Here is a 20,144-nt window from a genome sequence, read left to right on the forward strand (position 1 = left end):
GGTCTGCTCTGGAGACCTTCCCCCAGTTAGTTCCCGAGGAAAAGTTCACAAGGCTGAAAAATAACCCCAGGGAGGTCCCCATGCCTTAAAGCGGGATTGGCAAACTGGCTGCTTGAGAGCCTTATTTGGCTCTTTCGGTATGTATTTGCAGCTCTGAAGTGAAATCAGAAAAAAAATTTAAAGGATAGTATTCAGATACTGGTGATTTTGTTTGTAAGATTATATGTCTAACTCTCGGATAATGTTCACATGGTTGTGAGCAACAGAATCGACTCTTCCGTCTCAAAAGTTTGCCAGCCCCCGGCTTAGTACAACCAACCATAGGGAATTCCGGGGCAGCTTTTTGTTGGGGGATGGAGTTAAGAAGACAGCAGGGGACAGGAAAGCAGGCTGAGTGGCAACGGGAAACACAGAGAGAAATGGGGAGAGTGCTGCTAAACAGGGTGGGGGTGACTGTCATCGAACAAAATGTGTAGCACTTGCTGAATGGAAACCTGGTACAGGGTGGTGGTCCAGAGCGCAGGCTCTGGAGTCAGACTGCCAGGCTTCAAATTCTGTCTCCTGCCATTTTCTCTGGGGTGATCTTGGTAATGCAATTTAATTACTCTCCACTCCGGATTCCTTCTTCTGTGAAGCGGGATAGAGGACTTTTGAGTTGGCCATTTTGAGGATTAAAATGCATGCAAAAACAACCAGGGCAGGACGAAGCCCCCATGCAGTGCTTCTGCTTTAATGTGTAGAAGTAGTCAGAAATCACCTGAGTATGACATCCCAACCTGGAGTGAATGCCTCTCATTTGCCCAAATCCTGATTAAGCTCAAATATTTGCTTTCTCTCTCTCTTTTTAAATTCCCTGGGGCCTTGGTGGTGTAATGCGTTACATGCTAGGTTACTACCCTCAAGGTCAGCAGGTCAAAGCCACCAAGCAGCCTCTCAGCAGGAGGTCGACGAGACTTTCTACTCTCCTAAAGATGTCCAGTCTTGAGGCCCACAGGGCCAGGGCTGGGCTTCCCTCTGAGCAGATGACCCATTTGAAAGTCTCTGCACCAAGCCATTCTCCTGCCCGCCTGAGCTCCCGGACGTGTCGAAGCCCCAGGAGTGGGGAAACAGAGACACCTGGGCCCTCAGGCCATTTCTCTCCAATCAAGAGACTTGGGTTTCAAAAGAAGAACCATGGCTTCATACGGTTGGCACATATTTTGGGAGGACGCACTTCCATCCATAAGCCAGTCACTCGTTGCTGGGCATGGGGCATGGGGCTTGTTTCCATCTTTGGGCTGTCGTGACAGGCTTCAGTGAACATGTGTCTGCATCTGTCTGTTCAAATCTTCTTTGATAGATCATTAGGGTTAATAGACAGGAGTGGAAATGCAGGACTACATTTCTCATTTTTGCCTAGGGTGTAGCTTTATTGTTATTTTGAAACATAAAACAGCTTAGAGTTTAAATCTGTATGGTTTTCCTAAATGTTGAACTGAGCTCTGGTGGCCTAATGGGGTATACCTTGGGCTGCTAACCACAAGGTCAGCAGTTCGAAATCACCAGTGGCTCTATTGGAGAGCAGTGAGGCTTTCCACTTCTCACAAAAGTTACCGTCTCATCCCAGTTCTACTTTGCAAGTCTGGCTAGACCAGAGGATGTACACTGGTGCAGATCGGAACTGGATTTAAAATGATTTAAAACAGAATTAATCTCAGAAATCCACAGGGACCATTCTACTCTATCTTATCGGATCACTAGGAGATGGAATTGACTCAATGGTCGTGTGTGTGAGTGTGTGTGTCCTATAGTGTTGCTATAAGTCAGCATCGACTGGATGGCAGTGTGTGTGAGCGTATGTGAATGTGTCCTGTAGGGTTGTTATGAGTCGGCATTGACTCAGTGGCAGTGAGTTTTTACCATAATTTAAAAGCTTCCTGTGTTATTCCAGATGGACTAGAGAAAAATGTCCAGGGAGAGTCATATGTGTATAAGAAAGAGTTTTATATAAAAGAGCAATTGTACATTGAGGAAACATCCTAGCCCAGTCCAGATCATATGTCTGATATTAGCCTATATGTCCAATACCACTCTATAAATTCCTCTTCAGACTCATGCAGCACATACAATGTTACTGAATACAGGAAGATCATAGGCCAGTGGGTGGAAAGTCTTGTGGATCCAGTGGTGGTAGAAGCATCTCAGCACTGGCATGGGTCTCCATGGGGCTCCGCCAGCTCCTGAGCTCTGGTTCCATCAGCATGGCTCCATATGTCTTGTCAGCAGGAAGACGAAGCAGAGAATGTGGGGCTCGCCTCCAGTGAGCTATTTATCTCCATAGTGCCTCCAAATGAGGTCATCAGATTGCTATCTGATTGACAGGCTAACCTCCACCCCTTCAATCTTCATAGTGTCAGGTTAACACCAGATTATGTAACTACCACTTTCCCTTCCCTAGGCTCCAAAGGAATTCGTCCACATTATTTTCCAGGATTTTTAAGGTTGATTTTTTCCTTTATGTTGAAATCTTCGATCTGTTTGTAATTTATCACATGTGCAATGTGAACGGTGGCCTTACTTAATCAGCGATAAAATCGAGTTATCTCAATCTCACTTAGTCAGAACATAATTTCTTCCACTAGCTTGAGGCCACCTTCATTATTTACCAAGTTCTGTTAGGGAGCCAGCTTTGGGACGGGGTTGTCCTTCCCATGCCCGTGAAGGCCCCATAAAGGAGGTTGGACAGACACCAGGCAACCTCTGAGCACCTATACCCCAAACTGAGTGTGCTGACACTCAAGCCCCCAGCCAGGTGGGAGGTACACCTGGGCGCCCAAACTAGGCCCAGGCTCATGACATCACACAGGTGGGCCTAACTTAGCCAATGGGGTCAGCCAGTATCATCAATCACGCCTCCTCCCGCTAGAGGTTTCAAATATCCTGGCTGTGGGAAGGTGTGGTGCTCTCTTACCCTGCTCCTGGTCACAGGTAGGTGGTGGGTGAATGTCTCTCTCCTCCGCATGGATGCACCTGCGCCCACTCTGGGCCTACTTGGGGCCCACAGCCTCTTGGCCTACATGCTTAGCCTCTAGGGTTCTTGGGTTTCTGGCCTCCCGGGACCACCCCACCTCCAGTTCCTCATGCGTGGGGGCTCTTCCCCGTGTTCAATTGTGAACCCCAGCGCGGCATCTGCGTGGCTTGGCATGCGTCCTTGAAATAGTGTGAACCCCTTTGAGACTGTGAAACCCGCAACTTGCCTTGTCCTTCATAAAAACCCACTTGGATTGCACAACGCCATGCTTCGGCGTGAATTCTTTTAACATGTGAAGCCGAGAAGGAAGGTGTCACCCGCTCCAGAAACCTAGCAGTTCCTCCACATATTTTAGCCACTTTCAGTACCATACCAAGTAGTCTGTCAGTTACCTATTTGGGTATCTGGACAATATTGCTTTAATTTTTAGAATATGTTTTAATATCTGGTCAGTCCTTCTATTGTGCTTTTTTTTCAAAACTGGAGAAAGACATTCAAGGAAATAAAATAAGAAATTTAATTTTGACCTGGAATTAATCTTATTAATCATTTAAAAAATCTTATTAATCTTTTATGGCAGTGGTGACAAATGATTTTCCTCTGACGCCGAGGAATGATGGGTGGCGTGTGTGTGTGTGTGTGTGTGTGTGTGTGTGTGTGTGTGAAGACACAGTGAAGATTCTGGGAGCCTCTCTGGTCTTCAGGATTTTCTACCTGTGTGTGGACAGAAAGAACTGTGGGCCAAGGGGACCTGGGCCTAGAGAAAGGCTGATCAGGGAACTATGTTTTTTTTGTTTTGGGGTGGTTTTTTTTTTAAGACAAACTGGCTTGCTCAGCCACCTTTTTATTGACTGTCTATTGAATACAAGGTCAGCAGTTCAAAGCCACCAGTAGAAAGAGGAGGCTTTCTACGGAAAAGATTGCAATCTCAGAGACCCACGCTGGCAATTGCGAATGGATGGCAGTGAGTGTGGGTTTTGTGGTCGCTGCTGAATACAGGCGCTGGTATGGATACAGACAGGCTTTAGAACATTGTCTGCCTCCTGGTTTTTCCTTTAGTGAGGGAACCGGACATCAACCAATTTCACTATTGGAGAAGGAATCTATCTGCCGAAGGAGACTTTCAAGGGCTGTTGGAATTTGCAAGTAGGAGAGAAAAACTCAACTGCTGTCTAGGACAGGGTGGAACTGCCCCTGGTGGGTTCCTGAGATGATACCTCTTTACGGGAGTAGAAAAGCCCCATCTCTCTCTCCCCAGGAGCGACTGGTGGTTTCGAACTGCTGACCTCGTGGTTACAGCCCAATGCATCTCCAATTTCAGGGTTAGAAGAGGCTTCCCCTACCGGCAAAAACCTGCCAGAAACACTCCCTGGGTGTTATCGCTGCAGTCAGAGACCCTGACACTAGGGCCCTGCGGGGCTTCTCCCTCAGGCTTGGAAAAGGCTGCTGTGGGCTGGTCTTGGGTGAATCGGGGAAGGTTCAAAGAAGCAGGTGTTTACTTCGGTTTGCGTGCTGTTGGGAAGAGGGAGCCCTCCAGCAGCTGGGTGCTTCCATTTTGATCTCGGAGGCCGGTGGCACGGGGTGGCTCGGGGTGTGGTCGAAGCTGTCCCTGGGAAGGGAAACAGCAGTCACCCGTTTGCTGGGAGCAGGGAAGGATTGGTGAAAATCCTGGTTTGCACGTGTCTGTTTTCCATTCCGTGAACACCCAGGACTCAAACTCACAGGCCGTACTCACAGTTAAGGGGTTTGTGAGAGAAGGACCAGCCTTCAGGTCAGTTCTGCAGTGCTCAGGCACAGGGCCTCCATCAGGACAGTCTCAGCCATGCTGCAGGCACGTTTCTCCCCACCCGCCTCCACCCCATGGCCCCGTGCCCTCTGCTCTGGGCAGGCAAATGTTACAAAACTCTTTTGAGTCTGCTGATAAGCGCCCAGAGGCACCCCACTCTGCCAGTAAGCCTGGGCCCTAAAGCTTTCCATTCTAGCTTTGTGAATTGGCAAACCCACTCCATCAAGTGCCCAGAGGCACTGCACCTCCAGCAAGCCTCCCGCCAAAGGCACTCAGCCTTCTTGCTCTGTGGCCTGGAAAGCCCATCACACCACCTCCTGCTGGTTTCCGGAAGCAGCTGCAGCTTCTGGTTCTGACACCCCCCCACCCCCCCACCCCCCCACACCCCACACCCTTCTAATTCTTTGTTGGGTCTAAGGGATCCTGGGTCCAAGGGCTCCTTCCTGTCTCTTCTTGGTCTGAGGTCCTCTCCCTTCTGCCTCTGAGATGGCTCATTTTAAGTTGTAGGGTGTCATAGGTAAGTTCATTGTGCCAACCTGGCCAATAGGAACATGTGGGATTAATAAAGTAGTTTGGAGGGCAAAGAGATAAATGGTTCCACAAGCGCTCTCTCTCTCTCTGTCTCTCTCTCTGTCTCTCTCTGTCTCTCTCTGTCTCTCTCTGTCTCTCTCTCTGTCTCTCTCTCTCTCTCCCCCTCCCTCCCTCCCTCCCTCCCTCCCTCCCTCCCTCCCTCCCTCCCTCCCTCTCTCTCTCTCTCTCTCTCTCTCTCTCTCTCTCTCTCTCTCTCTCTCACCAGCTTGAGACTGCTTTAGCTAGTTCTCTGCCTCAACTTGTAAGCTAACTATCTGTGGGACTGTCAACTCGTGGATCGTGTTGCCAGAACTTGAGGTTCCTTTGAGACCTGCTTCGCCACGCTGCTAGTGTGTACTTCGCTTGAGCTTGGGACTGTCAGATCTTGTCATCTTGCTGACTGTTGGTGACCCACCCTGCTGTTTGCTGCCTGTGGCTGGACTGCCTGCTTTGCCCTAAGAAAGACTCAGCTGTATGCTTCCTGACGTTGGACCCAGCAGTCCTCGTGAGTTGAAGGACCTCCAGTATATTCACAGTTCCATGGAAGTGAGTTGAACTGAGCCCTATGTACTGCTGTGTGGACTAATTAGCTGTTATAATTCTTTGTGCTGTATATCTATCTATATATAGATATATAAAATCACAAGTGTGTGGTTTTGTTTCTCTAGTGAACCCTAACACAATGCAATGATCAAACTGATCCCCTTTTTAGTATTCCACATATCTTATTTGCATATTCCCACCCCCACAGGTGTATCATCTATTTTACATTCTTAGTAAGCTATCCAGGCCCCTTGGTGGACCACAACACCCCATTTTCATAATACCAGCAGGGGTTTCAGGCTGGAGGTAGCAGGGCATATGATGTCATTCACATGAGTGTAATTCTCATTTATCTGTGACCAGTGATCTGGATTGTGGTGGTTTCATAATTTCATGTCCACTTGATAAATAAGTCAGGGGTGGAGTCTAGCCTGTCAATCAGGTCACAGCCTGATGATGCCACCTTGTGGGAGTGACCTTCTCATGAGGATTCTGGGAACTTCCTCTCTTTCTCCCTGGAGGTGGGCCATGTTCTCTCTCTGCCTCGCCTTCCTGTTGACAAGCCACATGGAGCCAGACAGTTCTACTCTGACACATTTGAGTGGGAACAGACTTGGCGGCTACGAGGTTGTGTGTTTTAAGTGAGGATGATTGATCTCAAAGGTGGTTCTTGTTGAGCTGACCAGCTGATGATGGGCAGGTGGGCACAGGACATCTGCTCCGTTGGCTGCTTCCCAATTCTTTCCCCAGTGTTCTCCCTCCCTTCCTCTCCCCTCCCTTCCTCTTGTTCCGGTGCATCTGCCTGATCTCTGTGCTTCTTGGCACTCTCCAGTATCCTGCATCTATCTTGCCCATCTGTCTCTGCTCTGCTCACTCCTTTAATCTTCTCATCACTCAAGAATTTGACTCAAGAACAGAAACCTTCGGATTTACAGCACATAATTGGATGGGGAGGTAGAATTCTAACCATAACAAAAACAAAAGCCAAACTTGCTGCCCTGGGATCAATTCTTTAACTATTTGGGGATCAAGTTGGAGCGATGGGAGTGGCAATGGAAAAGGAAGAAAGTGCACAAAGCCCGTGGAGTCAGAGACGGAGGGGCGTTGATACTGGAGGAATTGCACAGTGGCTGTGCCGCCGGGGAGTGGGACTGGTTGGAGGTGAAAGTGGCGATGCCTCCAACAGGTTTTCTCTCTCGGTGTGTGTGTGTGTGTGTGTGTGACCAGCACAGAGGAGGAAGCGGCTGGCAGCAGTGTCAAGACCAGACTGTGAAGGGCTGAGTCAGGAGGCTGGAGGTGCTGCATGATGCTACCAGCAGGGTGCCCGCTAAAGCCTTAGGAAGCACGTTAGGTGGTCCCGTGCTGCACTAGCCAGTGAAGTCCCTATGGGTCACTGTGGGGTGGGTGCAGGCGCTGGCAGTGTTTATGACATTGTGTGTGTGGATCGCCACGCGTGATGTCCACTTGACAGCAGGCAACGGCAGCCAGTGTTCTGTCTAATAGGATTAGGCTTTGTGTTAGTCCCAGCTGACTAGTAATTATGCATCAATAAAACATCCCAGCCCAATCCAGATCAAGTCCATAAGTCCGATATTAGCCCATGAATTCCTCTTCAGACTCAAGTAGCACGTTAAAAGATGCTGAATGCAGGAAGATCGCAGGCGGGTGGGTGGAAAGTCCTGTGGATCCAGTGGCCGTGGAAGCATCTCAGAGCTGGCTGCCACCAGTGTGGCTCCAGGAGGCTTGTCAACAGGAATGTGATACAAGAGGGAGGGGGAGGGAGGGAGGGAGGGAGGGAGAGAGAGAGAGAGAGAGAGAGAGAGAGAGAGAGAGAGAGAGAGAGAGAGAGAGAGAGAGAGAGAGAGAGAGAGAGAGAGAGAGAGACCCACAAGGAGGGATCTTGAGGCTGTGACCTGATTGACAGGCTAGACTCCACCCCTTCATTCTTTCTTCTAGCTGACGGCAAGGGGAAAGGGGAGGGGAGAGCGATGGAGGATGTGGGACTGAAGGTGGAGAGGGTCTGGCACGGACCCTCTCCCAGATGAGGCGTCTGAGACCCAGAGAGCCGAAACCACCTGTCCACGCCCACAGAGTCCAAAAAGTGTCTGGAGCCGCCTTTCTACAGTGGCATGGGGGCGGGCGCGGACAGGGAAGGTCAGGTGCTCTTCCCAGCAGCTGGCTCCTGCTCTCCCCTCGGGCCCCCAGCCCAGACTTCCCGAGGAAGTCTCCATGTCATCCTGGCTTCTTCAGGGGGAGGCGGGCAGCCCGGCCTCTCCCCTCCGTCCAGCTTTGAATGCAGGGCCGACTGGAGGGTCGCGGGGAGGGTGGACCCAGTCCCGGATGATCCTGGAGCAGCTGGCTCCTCCGCCTGGCGGCGAGGCTGACCTTGACTGGCGGTTGTTATTTTAAGCCATTCCCGCTGGAGGGAGGAAGTGACTGAGGAAAATGTGCAAATGAGTAGCTATTGCGAGACGTGCGTGATAAACGAAGCAGGGAACATAAAGACCGTAGCAGAGCACATCTGTTATTTCGGCTCCTTTTTATAGCATCCTCGGAGTCTGCCTTTTCTCGCGGAGCGCACCCCGCAGCTCCCCAGCCACTTCCGGGGGGCGGGAGGGGGGCGGCGGAGCAGTGAGCACGCCCCCTCCCAAAATCTTTTGTGCCGGCCTGCAGAACGGGTGGCTGTCACTCCCCATCGTGTCCCTAAACTTAAGGACAGACACGCTCACACGTGGCTGCTCCTCAAGGCCGCCAGGAGCGCTGTCCGTAAGCACGTGGCACAGCCTGGACTTCTCCCTCTCTCCCTGCAGACAGATGGGTGCCGGTGCGGCGGCACGGGACGTGTTTGCGTGTCTCGGAGGGTCAGGCCCATGGGCCAAGTGACATTGAGCTGCCCTCAGAGGACTGTCCTGTGTCCCCTCAAGTCCGCCTGACTGAGTTCAAAACAACTCCCCAGATGGGAGGGTCTCTGTGTATCCATTGGGAGCTTCCCAGCTCGCAAGGGGTGGGGGTGGGGACAGGTAGGTGGGGAAAGGGCTTTAAAATATTTTTCTTGCTGGGGAGACAGTTAACTCCTGAGGGGGACAGGGGCCGCTTCAGAGGAAATGACAGGAGAGAACCAGAGGGGGTTGGGGTGGGAGGCGAGCCCCGGCCTGGAGCTTCCGGGAAGTGGAAGGGCTTAGGGGAGTGGGCTGCCCCAAAGCGGCAGCATGGGGCTCCCTTGGGCTGGAGCCCGTGAGGGTGCAGAGTGCCGTCAGGACAGGGTGCGGACAACCTGAGGCTGAGTGAGGGCGCACTCTCAGCTGGCAGAGGAGGCTAGATTGTGGGGGGGTTGGGGTGGTGGGGGCTTGCCCTTTGGCTCTTCACCCGCTTTGAGTGGGGTCAAGGTGGGTTCTTGCTGCAGAACACTGAAAGAATTCACGTCACAGAAGCACGTTGTAATCTAATCCAAGTGAGTTTTTATGAAGAAACGGAAAAGTTGCAGGTTTCACAGTCTCAAAAGGATGCACGCTATTTCTGGGAAGCGTGCCAAGTGCAGAAGCCATTGTGGGGTTCACAACTGGGCATGAAAAATCACCTGGAAAAGAACACAGGTGCGGAACTGGGGAGTCCCGGAAACCAAGAGGCCTCTCGTTGGGCCCTGAACGCTAAAGACCCTCCTTATTGCATGCCCTTGAGGGAGGGCAGACCAAAAAGGCAGAGTGGCTTTCCTTCAGCCGGGAACTTAACACCTCTGGCTGGGGAGGCGGGGTTGAAAGTATTGGTTGACCCCATTGGCTGAGCTAGGCCCACCTGTATGATGTCTTGGTCCTAGCTGGAGGCCAGGTTTTAGGTTTCACCTGTGCTAGGGGGTCCTAGTCTGTGCATGCTCAAACTGGTGAACTTGAACTGCTGACCTTGCCATTGACAGCCCACCTTGTAGCCCACTACGTCACCAGGGCTCCTAACTTCTATGACATGACAGAAAAAAGAAATGCATATCATTATTAAATCTTATCATTTGGGGGACTTTGGAGTTGAACCTGATTCTAGCTCCCATTTCCTCCCTTCCTTCCTAAGAGCACTTAAGAGGCTTCATAAAGCTTTCCTGAGCCTCCTCCTTCGCCTCACCTGACAGTTAGCCAAGGGAATAAATATCGCCTTTGATCCGACCCCACACTTACTATGAATAAGGCAGGTGACACTAAGTGCATGACCAAGGGGTGGGGATTCAGGAACTCCAGGGACCCTTTTTAAACTCCATCTTTCTTTATCCCCCAACAGCTTTATTGGCAAGTAACTTACATGTCACAATTCAGTATCTAAATCTTATGAAGGAGCTTTACAAGGACCCCACATTAATCTCAGATCAACCCCGTAAGACTGCTCTCTAGGTTCCCTTAGCGTAATAATAGTTCTAAAAATGCCAAGTCAACCTCTGCACAGTCCTTTAAAAATGTTACAGTAAATAAACATTAAATAAACATTGTTACTTTTAAACCGTGGTGCACTAACCCAAGCCATACGCCCGTGAGCGTTACAGGTTGTGTAAAGAACAAAGAAAACACAAAGCGCTACAATGATTACAAGGATTGTACTGGAATGAAAAAAAAAGCCTACAAACAAATGAAACAGTACATACGAAACACAACAAGGAAGTAACAGATTAATTTGTCTGTCTTTGTAACACCAAAGTGAACCTTGCAGAAACAAGGTCTCAAAAAATTGGTTAATGACTCAGAGTTGTTTCTCTCCACGGAAATCTTTAGTAAAAGGCGAAAGATTTATACGATCTGAAGAGAAACCAGAGTATAAGAAGGACCTGGTCGGCTCATCGCTGGAGTAACTGATACACCTAAGACACTAATGGTGAGTATCCAGCGCAAGAACCGGCGACATCTCCCTTCTTATTTTATAATTCCATGAGAGGATGCTCATCTTGGGGTCGCAGAGAGCGGAGACTTTAATTGTTTTATAGTGGAAACTTCGGCCTCCGTGCAATGCATTGTGGATATGTAAATATAGCGAGCGTCATCACCCTCCAGTTTCCGGAAATCGTTATGAGCCGGGGCACCACTAGGGGGCAGAGCGGAGACCAGAGCTCCAGGGACCCGACCTGCGATCCGACTTTGCTTTACAACCACAGCTCGGACAACGTCTTATGTTGAATTTTTAAAGAAAAGTCGACAGCCCCTACCAACAGCATCGATACTGAGAACAACACGTTTCTGTCGATCCTCTGCGCCCCTGTGGTGTTGGTTCTAGCGGCGCTGGATAACAAGGACACTGGGAATCAGTGGAAAGAGGTGAGGTTTGCTGGTTGGCAGTCCGAGGGGCCCCTCTCCAACATGCATTCACCCCCACTTGGAGGTCGGCGGTGTGGTGTCTGGGATTGACCCCAGCTCCCGGGGTGAGTTCTGAGTGAAAAGTCAAGCCAAAGCCGTTGCCCTCAAGGCAATTCCATCTCAGGGGGGCCAGTGTGTGCCAAAGTAGGGCTGTGCTCCCTAAGATTTTCAGTGCCTGCTTTGTTCCCCCCAAAGTGGATCTGGATGGACTTGAAGCAGCAACCTTGCCCCCCCCCCCCCCCCCCGCGAGTGTGCAGGGGCCGTCGAGTCCAGTGCTTGCTCGCACAGCACTGCCTGGTGCGCCCCCAGCCTCGCAACTGTTGGCCGTGTCCATGCATCTTGTCCAGACTCCTTTGCGGTGCTGTCGACCTCTCTGTCCCTGGAGACGCCCTGGTGACTCTCTGGGCTGGTCATCCGCACGTGGGCAGTTCAAAGCCCTCATCAGCTCGTTCTACTCCTGTAAGCAGTTCCTCTGGGAAACTCAGAAGGGCACTTCTCCCCTGTGGTACAAGGTCACTGTCGTCAGCCCTGACTCTGGGGCTTTATTTTTCAAGTGCAATGTCCCTCTCCAGGCCAGGCTCCGCCTGCTAACATGTCCGAAGTACTCGAGTCTCATCTTCACGTCTAAGGAGCGTTCTGGCTGTGTCTTATGCAAAACAGACAGATCTGTTCTTTCGTTCTCTTGCCCCTGACAGTCTATGGGATGCTTTCTTGGCCAGCGCCATAATGCGAGTCAGTCAAGTCGGCCATCTTCCTTATTCATTGTCCAGCTTCCATATGCATGAGAGGCGACTACAAATACCAGGACTTGGGGCAGGCGTGCCTTACCTTTTAACGTGTCGGTTCAGTTGTTTAACACTTCCAAGAGGTTTTGTGCAAATTTCCCCAGTGCAATATGTCGTTTTATTGCTCGACGGCTGCCTCTGTGGGTGTTGATTGAGGATCTAAGTAAGATGAAATCCCTGACAACTTCACTTCTGTCCCCGGCCCCGCACCCCGTTTATCATGTCGACCAACCCAAGAGCAGAGCAGGGAATTGTGTTAGAGCTTAACTTCTGAGCACCCCGTTTCATTAATCCCAGCGTGCGGAAGGCTCTGGATGACAGCAGAGGCCTGAAGCCGCCTTGCTGCGTCCCTCTGTGGATTAAACGTCCACTGGACTCCCTCGGCCCATTGACCAAGGACGGGAATAACCTAGCCCTCAGACAGCGTGCACCGGAAAGGGGATTACTGCAGAGAACCGCCGGTTACATTTTACATGATTATTTTTTGCTTTCTCTTGGATTGGGTGTTTTCTGTGTTTTATATTGTTATTATTGGTTTTAAATTTTACTCTGACTTTCTGTGAAATCCAGGATCCTTAGGGTTATGTCAGGGGAGGTTGCGGGGCGGGGAATGGGGAGCGCCAAGGATTAAAATAAGAATGCAGACAGTCTTCTAAAATGGATCGTGGTGATAGCCCCACAACTCGCTTCGATAAATAAAACCACTGAATTGTACCCCATGTGACTCGTTTGTCAAGAAAACGGCTAAAATATACATTTAAAAAGTAAGCGACTGATCCACCAAGCTGACACTCTTCCCCATCTTCTGGGAAAGTTTTCTATGCCGTGATCTACGAACCCTGGTGGTGGTGTACTTAGGGACTGGACTGTGATCTGAAAGGTCTGCAGCTTGAAGCACCACCAGCCCTGCGGGAGAAACACCTGGCTTTGTTACTCAGGCACAGTCTCGGGGAGCCACAGGGGTCTCTGTGAATCAGTATTGATTCAATGGCAGGGAGTTTTTGACCTGGTCTGTAGATGATTTCACCCTGTGGGGAGTCGGTGAATTGCTGCACATTGGTGTCTAAACCTGTGGACACTGATCTATGCCCAGCGTGTTTATCTTTTTAAAAATTTTTAAATCATTTTATTGGGGTTTTGTTCAACCCTTACCACAATCCAGCCATCCATCGTGTCAAGCATATTTGTACATATGCATTTCATCATTTTCAAAACATTTTCTTTCCCCTTGAGCCCTTGGTATCAGCTCCTCATTTTCCACCCTCTCTCACTCACAAACCCTTGATAATTTATAGATTATTATTATTTTTCATGTCTTACACTGTCCAATGTCTCCCTTCACCCACTTTTCTGTTGTCCATCCCCCTGGGAGGCGTTTATAGGTAGAGCATTGTGATTGGTTCCCCCTATCTGCCCCCCACCTTCCCCTCCTGGTATCGCTACTCTTGATATTGGTCCTGAGGGGTCATCTGTCCTGGATTCCCTGTGTCCAGCACTTGTCTGCACCTGTGTGCATGCTCTGGTCTAGCCAGATTTGTAAGGTAGAAATGGAGTCATGATAGTGGTGGGGGGGAGGAAGCATTTAGGAACTAGAGGAAAGTTGTATGTTTCATTGGTGCTATACTGCACCCTGGCTGGCTCATCTCCTCCCCGAGTCCCGTCTGTAAGGGGATCCTCAGTTGTCTGCAGATGGGCTTTGGGTCTCCACTCTGCACTCCTCCTCATTCACAATGATATGATTTTTTTTTTTTTGTTCTGGGTCTTTGATGCCTGATATCTGATCCTTCAACACCTCGTGATTACACAGGCTGGTGTGCTGCTTCCATGTGGGCTTTGTTCCTTCTCAGCTCCATGGCGCTTGCTTGTCTTCAAGCCTTTCAGCGTGTTTCTTACAGGTGAGCGTCAGCATAGTCGGATGGAGAGAAATATCGCATCCAAACGAATCCTATTTCCACTGGTGTCTGCCACGAAGTCACACAGGTTGCTTCCGAAGCCCGATCCTAAGGAGATGGCGGGGACTGTTGAAGGCCCGTCTCTAGTATGGTCCACGCGGTGCTCAGAACGCGGTCCTCATGGCACGGCCTTTCTGTCCCCACCGGCCACCAATGGCATTGCAGGTTAAATCTCTCCACCCGGAACCCTGGGCTGCAAACGGAGGGGGCGAGGGCGTGGAGCACAGGGGACCCCGGGAAGTGACCAAGGGGAACATTTCAGCAGTGGGCCAGCTCTGGCCAGGCTTAAGCTATGGCCGAAAGCCGTCAATGAACTGACGGGTGAGGCACTTCATCAGACTGCCCCTCCTGGTTCCTGCGCCCCTGGAAAGATTTCTCAAGCTGGTGCGATAATGAGCGACCCGCGGGAGGACTGCTGGCCTGTGGAGCGTTTGCGTGTGTGTGGCAGAGAGTGAGAGCCGAGAGCCGAGAGCCGAGAGCGAGAGAGCGAGAGAGCGAGAGAGCGAGAGAGAGAGAGAGAGAGAGAGAGAGAGAGAGAGAGAGACAGAGAGAGAGAGAGTTGGAGAGAGAGAGAGTTGGAGAGAGAGGGTTGGAGAGAGAGAGGGTTGGAGAGAGAGAGGGTTGGAGAGAGAGCAGGAGAGAGAGAGAGTTGGAGAGAGGAGAGAGAGAGGAGAGAGAGAGAGAGAGAGAGAGAGGAGAGAGAGAGTTGGAGAGAGGAGAGAGAGCAGGAGAGAGAGAGAGAGAGAGAGAGAGAGAGAGAGAGAGAGAGAGAGAGAGAGAGAGAGAGAGAGAGAGAGAGAGAGGAGAGAGTTGGAGAGAGAGCAGGAGAGAGAGAGTTGGAGAGGGGAGAGGAGAGAGAAAGGTGGAGAGAGAGACAGAGAGAGGAGAGAGAGAGGTAGAGAGAGAGAGAGAGTTGGAGGGGAGAGAGAGAGGAGAGGAGAGAGAGAGAGGTGGAGAGAGAGACAGAGAGAGGAGAGAGAGAGGTAGAGAGAGAGAGAGAGTTGGAGAGAGGGGAGAGAGAGAGGAGAGGAGAGAGAGGTGGAGAGAGAGACAGAGAGAGGAGAGAGAGAGGTGGAGAGAGAGTTGGAGAGAGGGGAGAGGAGAGAGGTGGAGAGAGAGAGCTGGAAAGAGGAGAGAGAGAGAGAGAGAGGCGGAGGCGGCAGGGCGGGGCCTGACGCTGTGTGTCTGCGGGAGGGGAGTTGGGGTGGGGACGAGGGGCATTGGGGAGGATCGATAAGCCCGCTCTTTCACACGGACACTCTAAAAATACCAATCCGACCCTATGGTCCAGGCTTGTCAGTTTAAAAGCTTGGCGCCAAGGTCAGAATCCAAACGCCGTGCGGGCTAGGGGCGTCTTGGGTTTGGCAGGCAGGGGCGTGCCCTGGCCAGGCGCCCTTGGAGCAGTGTCCCGCGACCCCCGCTGAGGGCCATTCCACGGGAGCAGGCTAATTGCCGGAGGAGGGGTGGATACCCGGCCTGGCTGACCGCTCCCCTCCTGCAGCCCGGCGTCCGCTGTGGTCAACGCGCCGCCCGCCCTGGACGCCTCTCGGCTGGACAGCTGGTCCCCGGCGCCTTTCAGCCCTTAGCTGGCTAAATGGCACCCCTTCTGCTGAGCCCCAGCCCCCCTTGGACCTTTGGTGCGTGGGACACGCACCCCTTTTTGCTCAGATTCCCAGGGAACATTCAACGCATCTAAGCGACTCTGGGTATTGAAGGTTTTCTTTTCAGAATCTTCACCCGATGATTCAGGCCACCAACCCCACGTGCTCCCCACTCCCACGCCCCCACCCCGGCCTCTCAGCCCATCAGCGCGTTTCCCAGGCTGTCGTGGTTATGAACCCCAAGGTCGGCAGTTCCAAACCCCCCTCCTCTCCGTGGGAGAAAGGCGGGGTTTCTGCTCCACCCTGCCCAGTAGGGTCGCAGTAAGTGGGCATAAGGCCACTGCTGTGAGTTGTGGGTTTCCTGGAGACTCGCTGGCCTTGGGTTCTGCGCTGGGCCGCCTGCTGCAAGACCAGCCTTTGAAGGAGCCGGTCACGGAAACCACAGGGGTCGTTCCCTCTTCATCACCTGGCAGAACTTGATGTCGGACCCTGGGGCCCACTGGGCCACCATGTCCTTTCAGTGTGGTTGGAGCGACAAAGAGGGTCTGTTCTGGGGTAGATCCGGGAAGCAGAACCAGCCCTGGCTTTGGCTGGCCTGGTTTAGGTGACTGGAGGAGGCGGGGAGAATGCAGGGAGGGCCCACCTGAGGCAGGGTGGTGAGGGTCTCCTTCCAGGCGCAAGGCTTTCTCATAGCCCTGTTCCAGACAAGTCAGTATCACAAGTTGTTTAGAAGCAGCTCTTAGATTTCCATGCGTTTTAGATATCACATCAATTTCCACAGTGGCTGTACATACCTACAGGTCCACCAGCAGTAGACGAGAGTTCCTGTCTCACCACAGCCCCTCCAACACTTGTTGCTTTCGGATTTTTAAAATTTGGGCCACGTTTGAGGGTGTTAGGTGGTATCTCACGGCTGTTTTAAGTTGCGTTTCTCTTATGGCTGATGATTGGGAACATTTTTTGATGTTTATTGGCCATTCGGGTTTCTGCCTTCGCAAAGGGTCGGAACAAAGGGCTTCGTGTTCTAGTATGTGATGAGCGTGCCCTGGTGGTGCTGCTGAGCACCAGGCCGGCGGTTCAAACCCACCAGCTGTGGTAAGGCTGTCTGTTTTCTGGAAGTTACTGGCTCAAACCCCCCAGGGTACAGTTCTACGATAGCCTATAGGGTCACTAGGAGATGGGATAGATTTGGTAGGAGGGATGGACTTTAATAGTTCCAAGACAGGTGAAGTAGATTCCAGTGTCCACAGCACACCATGTAGGGGAAAACCTCGTCACCCTGGAGTACCAAGTTGTCCCTGGGGCATTCTGCTCCCTGGTAGCCGTACGCCTGCACCCCAAATGCCCCAGGCCTGGAGGCTGCTTCTCGCAGGCCCTCCTGGTCAGGAGCAAAGTGAAGGGAGCAGGGAGACAGCATGGCCCCATCACACTCCTGGACCACATGGCTGGAGTATCAGTCACAGTCCTCGGACGTGTGAGACTAGAGGAGGCCTCCTATACCATTAGAGAGAGGCGTCTAAGGGTTTGCTGGAAGCTTCTCTCCCCTTTATTGGGGAGGCAGTGCTGAGCATGACGGTGCCCCTCCGTCAACAGCCGTCCAGCCAGCTGGGCCGCTGCTGACTTAACTGTGCGTGCCTGTCTGAGACAATGCTGCAGCTGTCCCTGCGCCCGGCAGTCAGGCTGTGAAAGCAGTGCTCCCTGCACCCGGCAGAGCAAGCCCTTATCCACGTGCTGCTGCTTTTGTTTGCGAGGCTGCTGCCTGAGCACTTGCTGGGACTTGCAATCAGCGTGGGAATGAGCACAGCCTACAGTGGGACCCAGACTCCTAGTGGGAGGAATAGTGGGGGCTTCAGACGGAGTGGACATCACATAAGCCACCACAGATGCCGGTGGGGTGCTTTGTGTGTGACAGAGAGGGGCCTCTTGGACTTGATATGGATTGAAAACCACAAGAGGAACCAAACTCACTGCCGTCGAGTAGATTCAGAAGCACAGTGACCCTTTAGGACAGGGTAGAACTGCTTCTGTGAGTTCCCGAGACTGTAACTCCTTTCTCCTGTGGTGTGACTGGAGGTTTTGAACCTCTGACCTTGGGGTTAGCAACCCAATGTCTCACCCACTAAGCCCAGGGCTTAGATGCTCTCGGGGTTAGATGGGCAGTGTCAGCAGGGTTATCAGGCAGCCCTGTGCCCTTCTGCAAACTGTCAGTTGATGGAGACACCTCAGACCTACAGCCGGACCCATGACTTCTCACATCTTGCAGCTCACTCATGCAGGCCTCCTGGCCACTGAGGAGACCGAGGCCCTGGGGGTGGGGCTAGTATTTACCTTCAGTTCTTGGAGTCCTGGTGGCATAATGGTTACCAGCAGGGCTGCAAACCGTGAGATCGGCTGTTTGAAACCACCAGGTGCTCCGTGGGAGAAAGTCAGGGTCGAAAGCTCCCGTGAAGAGTTACAGTCTTGGAAACTCACAGGGGCAGTTCTACCTGTCTTATGTGGTCGTTGGGAGTCGGCACTGGCTCGATGGCAGCAAGTCTGGGTTGTCTGCCATCACTGGGCCTTTTGCTTTTGAGATGAGCCAGCGAATGTGGAGACCCACTTCTCAGTAGGTCATGAGAATCTCGTCTGAATTAAATAACTATTAAAAAGTAAAAGAGCCCTATGGAAAAGGGGTCATTGTCATGTCACTCAAGATGAACATGTGCACTCTTGTTGGTTGCTCTCTATGCCCCAGGCCCCTCCACTCCCACCCACCCTGTCTGTGGACATCGGGGGCAGACCATCACACCCCATGAGGTTTTCGTTTGCTAGTTTGGGAGCAGTAGATGGCTAGGCCCTGTCTGCCTTGCCCATCTTAGTCTGGAAGGCTTGCTGAGATCTGCTCAGCATGCCGGCAACACGCCAGCCTTGGCTGACAGATGGATGGTGCTCGCTCCTGATGTGCACTGCCTGGGATGGTGCCGGGTCTGGTACATCCTCCACTGAAGCCAGACCGCACCCTGACACACGGCATGGGCTAGCGAGTTCACTCCTGAGTGCAGACACCCAGCAGGCAGGCAAATGCATGATGATCAGGCTCTGGGAGGCCCCTGGCAGCCACTGCCGGACAGTAGAAGAGACAGTAAATAAGCTGCAGTACTGTCATGACACAGTAATTAACTGAACAATCTAGAACCACACGCAGTGTATCAGGTTTCCACAGCCGTGAGACAAATGACCACAAACTTAGCGACTTAGAATGACACGTAATAGCTCACAGCTCTGTATGGCTAACATCTCAGCATCTGGTAGCGAGGTTCTCAGCCCAGCGTCTCACACACTGAAATTAAGGCCCCTCTTCTGCTCAGTGAGCCCTGGTGGTGTAGTGGTATTGCGTTGGGCTGCTAACTGCAAGGTTGGCAGTGTGAAACTACCAGCTGCTCCGCAGGAAAAAGAGGAAGCTTTCTACTCTGATAAAAACGTACAGTCTTAGAAACTCACAGGGGCGGTTCTACCTCTTCCAATAGGGTCACCGTGAGTCAGAATAGACCCAATGGCAGTGTTTGGTTTTTCTTCCGAACTCATTCAGATTGTTGGCCGGCCAGGCCCTGCTTACAGGTGTCTACATTCTTTGTCATTGGTGGTGGTGGTGTGTGGGGGGGTGTATCTTCCAAACCCAGGGCAAATTTCCCTCTAGGCAAATCTCTCTCTCCCCAAAAGAGCCCCAATCCTTTGAAGGGCTCACCCGATTAGGTCAGGCCCACCAAAGATAGTGGTTCGGGCCTTTTTCTTAGATCTGCAAAATCCCCTCACAGTGAAGAACACCACGCCTGGGGGCATTTCATGGTGTTTTAACAAGACAGGCCGTGCAAGGACATGCGGTATGTTTTTCTTCGTAGATGTTGTTCTGCAAAACTAAAAGGGAAAAATAAAGCAAAGCCAAACACAGCAGGGTCATGGCCTTAAAACCCCTCCACACCGGACGCCTGAGACCTACACACTGGTCTGAGGACAGGCAACACTGACAGAGTTTTGTGACCCACAGGCCAGTTTCAAACAGAGACAAACCCCTTCCCTTCGCAGTGGCTCAGAGATTGGGCTTTGATGGACAGCTGAGATGCGTGGCTACAGGAGGGAATAAGGATGCTTTTGGGGAGGGGAGGCCTCTGGGAATTCTGACTGCCCCCCAGGACACAGATGAAACTCACCATCAATGTAGAACACAGGAAGGCCGACACCAGAGGGTGTCAATGTGTGGGCCCCTCTATGTTGTCACCAGGTACCACCAAGTTGGTTCTGACCCGCAGCGACCCCAGGCACAACAGAAGGAAACACGGTCCGGTCCTGCGCGGGCCTCCCAATTGCTCCTATACGTGAGCCTGATGCTGTGGCCACCGTGTCTGTCAGTCTCACTGAAGGCCTTCCTGATTTTCCTGCCGACCGTAGGAAATACACACACACACGGGAGTCGGTTTGGTGTTAGGAGTCAGGGCGGGGGCTTCGCCTGAGTTTGTAAACCTGCATAGCCAAGGAGCCCTGGGGAGGGTCCCGGGCGTCGGGCGACCATCTGTGTGTGATCCAGCGTGCAAGCTGT

At 52.0% G+C, this 20,144-nt stretch overlaps 1 non-coding gene across 1 annotated transcript; it reads right to left on the bottom strand.

Moving 5' to 3' along the window:
• Positions 1-10,585: 10,585 nt before the first annotated feature.
• On the bottom strand, positions 10,586-10,701 carry LOC142428268 (U5 spliceosomal RNA). Its single transcript, XR_012780195.1, has one exon. It is a non-coding gene; the product is annotated as a U5 spliceosomal RNA (small nuclear RNA).
• Positions 10,702-20,144: the final 9,443 nt, after the last annotated feature.

Source organism: Tenrec ecaudatus, chromosome 15, assembly GCF_050624435.1.
Source record: "Tenrec ecaudatus isolate mTenEca1 chromosome 15, mTenEca1.hap1, whole genome shotgun sequence".
NCBI lineage: Eukaryota > Metazoa > Chordata > Mammalia > Afrosoricida > Tenrecidae > Tenrec > Tenrec ecaudatus.